Source organism: Arachis hypogaea, chromosome 16 (assembly GCF_003086295.3).
Source record: "Arachis hypogaea cultivar Tifrunner chromosome 16, arahy.Tifrunner.gnm2.J5K5, whole genome shotgun sequence".
In the NCBI taxonomy this organism is placed as follows: domain Eukaryota; kingdom Viridiplantae; phylum Streptophyta; class Magnoliopsida; order Fabales; family Fabaceae; genus Arachis; species Arachis hypogaea.
This window is the reverse complement of record NC_092051.1, coordinates 81,045,798-81,049,947: the sequence shown is the minus strand read 5'-3', so window position 1 is coordinate 81,049,947 and position 4,150 is coordinate 81,045,798. Positions and strand designations below refer to the sequence as shown.

Genomic DNA, 4,150 nt, shown 5'->3' with positions numbered 1-4,150 from the left:
TAGAGTTTGGATATGGGAGTTCAACACCAAACTTAGAGTTTGATTGTGGCCTCCCAACACCAAACTTAGAGTTTGATTGTGGGGGCTCTGTATGACTCTGTTTTGAGAGAAGCTTACTGTACCTATTTTCCATGTTTACAGAAGGATGTCCTTGAGTTTTAAACACAAGGGAGTCCTCATTCAATTGAAGGACTAGTTCACCTTTGTTAATATCAATCACAGCTCTTGCTGTGGCTAGGAAGGGTCTTCCAAGGATGATGGATTCATCCTCATCCTTCCCAGCATCCATGATTATGAAATCAGCAGGGATGTAAAGGCCTTCAACCTTTACTAACACGTCCTCTACTTGTCCATAAGCCTCTTTTCTTGAGTTGTCTGCCATCTCTAATGAGATTTTAGCAGCTTGCACCTCAAAGATTCCCAGTTTCTCCATTACAGAGAGTGGCATGAGGTTTATTCCTGACCCAAGGTCACATAGAGCCTTCTCAAAAGTTATGGTGCCTATGGTATAAGGTATTAGGAACTTTCCAGGATCCTGTTTCTTCTGAGGCAGTCTCTGTTGATCCAATGCATTTAGTTCATTGGTGAACAGGGGAGGTTCATCTCCCCAAGTTTCATTACCAAATAAATTGGCATTCAGCTTCATGATTGCACCAAGGAACTTGGCAACTTGCTCTTCAGTAACATCTTCATTCTCTTCAGAAGAAGAATACTCTTCAGAGCTCATGAATGGCATAAGGAGGTTCAATGGAATCTCTATGTTCTCTAGATGAGTCTCAGATTCCTTTGGTTCCTCAGAGGGAAACTCCTTATTGATCACTGGACGTCCCAAGAGGTCTTCCTCTTTAGGATTCACGTCCTCCCCTTCCTCCTTGGATTCGGCCATGATGGTTATATCAATGGCCTTGCACTCTCCTTTTGGATTTTCTTCTGTATTGCTTGAGAGGGTACTAGGAGGGGTATAAGTGATCTTCTTACTCAGCTGGCCCACTTGTGCTTCCAAATTTCTAATGGAAGACCTTGTTTCATTCATGAAACTCACTGTGGCCTTAGATAGATCAGAGACTAAGTTTGCTAAATTAGAGGTATTTTGTTCAGAGTTCTCTGTCTGTTGCTGAGTGGATGATGGAAAAGGCTTGCTATTGCTAAACCTGTTTCTTCCACCATTATTAAATCCTTGTTGAGGCTTTTGTTGATCCTTCCATGAGAGATTTGGGTGATTTCTCCATGAGGGGTTATAGGTGTTTCCATATGGTTCACCCATGTAATTCACCTCTGCTATTGCAGGGTTCTCAGGATCATAAGCTTCTTCTTCAGAAGATGCCTCTTGAGTACTGTTGGATGCAGCTTACATTCCATTCAGACTCTGAGAAATCATATTGACTTGCTGAGTCAATATTTTATTCTGAGCCAATATGGCATTCAGAGTATCAAATTCAAGAACTCCCTTCTTCATAGGCGTCCCATTACTCACAGGATTCCTCTCAGAAGTGTACATGAACTGGTTATTAGCAACCATGTCAATGAGTTCTTGAGCTTCTGCAGGTGTTTTCTTTAGGTGAATGGATCCACCTGCAGAAGTATCTAATGACATCTTAGCTAATTCAGACAGACCATCATAGAATATATCCAGGATCGTCCATTCTGAAAGCATGTCAGAAGGACACTTTTTGGTCAGTTGCTTGTATCTCTCCCAAGCTTCATAAAGGGATTCACCTTCTTTCTGTCTGAAGGTTTGAACATCCACTCTAAGCTTACTCAGCTTTTGAGGAGGAAAGAACTTAGCTAAGAAAGCCGTGACCAACTTATCCCAAGAGTTCAGGCTATCTTTAGGTTGAGAATCCAACCATATTCTAGCTCTGTCTCTCACAGCAAAAGGGAAAAGTATGAGCCTGTAGACTTCAGGATCTACTCCATTAGTCTTAATAGTATCACAGATCTACAAGAATTCAGTTAAGAATTGAAAGGGATCTTCAGATGAAAGTCCATGAAACTTGCAGTTTTGTTGCATCAGAGAAACTAATTGAGGTTTAAGCTCAAAATTGTTTGCTCCAATGGTAGGGATGGAGATGCTTCTTCCATGTAAATTGGAATTAGGTGCAGTAAAGTCACCAAGCATCCTCCTTGTATTATTATTATTTTTGGCTGCCATCTCCTCTTCATGTTCAAAAATTCCTGTAAGGTTGTCTCTGGATGGTTGTATTTTATCTTCTCTTAGTTTCCTTTTCAGAGTCCTTTCAGGTTCAGGATCTGCTTCAACAAGAATGTTCTTGTCCTTGCTCCTGCTCATATGACAAAGAAGGGAATAACAAAGAAAATATGGAATCCTCTATGTCACAGTATAGAGATTCCTTTGTGTGAGTAGAAGAAGAAAAGAATGTAATGTAAGGAAAGAGAAGGGAGGAGAATCTAAACACAAGGGTGAGGAGAGCAGAGATATGAGATGAAGAGAAGTGTTAGTAAATGAATAAATAAATAGAAGGAGATGGGAGAGAGAATTTCAAAAAATAAATTTTGAAAAAGAGTTAATGATTTTCGAAAATTAAGATAAAATTAAAATTAAAATTAAAAATTGAAACAATTAATTAATTAAAAAGAATTATTTTTTTTGAAAAAGAGGGAGGTATTTTCGAAAATTAGAGAGAGAAGAGTAGTTAGGTGGTTTTGAAAAAGATAAGAAACAAACAAAAAGTCAATTAGTTAGTTGAAAAATTTTTGAAAATCAATTTTGAAAAGATAAGAAGATAAGAATTTAGAAAAGATATTTTAAAATCAAATTTTTTTTGAAAAAGATATGTTTTAAAAAGATATGATAGAAAGATATGATTAAAATTAGTTTAAAAAAAAGATTTGAATTTTAAAATCAAAATTAATGACTTGACTCACAAGTAATCACAAGATATGATTCTAGAACTTAAAGTTTGAATCTTTCTTAACAAGCAAGTAACAAACTTGAAATTTTTGAATCAAAACATTAATTGTTGATAATATTTTCGAAAATTATGAGATAAAATTAAGAAAAAGATTTTTTTGAAAAATATTTTTAAAATTTTCGAAAATAAATAAGAAAAAAATGAAAAGGATTTGATTTTTGGAAAAGATTTTGAAAAAGATAGGATTTTTAAATTGAAAATTTGATTTGACTCATAAGAAACAACTAAATTTTAAAAAGTTTTGAAAAAGTCAACTTAAATTTTCGAATTTAATGAGTGAAAAAGGGAAAGATATTTTTTTTATTTTTGAATTTTAATAAGGAAAGAGAAAAACATGAAAAAGACTCAATGCATGAAAATTTTAGATCAAAACAATGAATGCATACAAGAATGCTATGAATGTCAAGATGAACACCAAGAACACTTTGAAGATAATGATGAACATCAAGAACATATTTTTGAAAAATTTTCAAGAAAAGAAAACATGCAAGACACCAAACTTAGAAATTTTTCATGTATAGACACTATGAATGCAAGAATGCATATGAAAAACAAGAAAAGACACAAAACACGAAAATATGAAGATCAAACAAGAAGATTGGCCAAGAACAACTTGAAGATCATGAAGAACACTTTGAATGCATGAATTTTTGAAAAATACATAAAAAAATTTTAGAAAAAATACAATTGACACCAAACTTAAGAATTGACTCAAGACTCAAACAAGAAACACAAAATATTTTTTATTTTTATGATTTTATAAATATATTTCTTTGGATTTTTGTATATTTTTTTCGAAAAACATATAGGAAAAAGAAAATAAGAAATTCAAAATTTTTGATAAGAATTCCAGGAATCTTTCAATGTTAGCCTAAAGTTCCAATCAAAGGGTTAGATATGGCTTAATAGCCAGCCAGCTTTAGGATATAAATTAGGCATGCAACAGCTGATACTTCATCCAACTCCATATACCTGCCTTTTATGTTGACACGTGGAAGCCTCAATCCAAAAGAATTTGGATATGGCTTTACAGCCAGCCAGGCTTCAACATGTTACCATGAAACTCTAGAATTCATTCTTAAAAATTTTGAATAATTTACGAAAACAAAAGGAAATTTTTTTTTTTGAAAGATTTTTGAAAACAATTCTTTTTTTTTTTTGAAAATAAAACAAAAAGAAAATTACCTAATCTGAGCAACAAGATGAACCGTCAGTTG

At 33.9% G+C, this 4,150-nt stretch overlaps 1 non-coding gene across 1 annotated transcript; it reads left to right on the top strand.

The window, feature by feature from the left end:
• Window positions 1-1,648: 1,648 nt before the first annotated feature.
• Window positions 1,649-1,756, top strand: LOC112761128 (small nucleolar RNA R71). Its single transcript, XR_003181537.1, has one exon. It is a non-coding gene; the product is annotated as a small nucleolar RNA R71 (small nucleolar RNA).
• The last annotated feature ends 2,394 nt before the right edge of the window (window positions 1,757-4,150 follow it).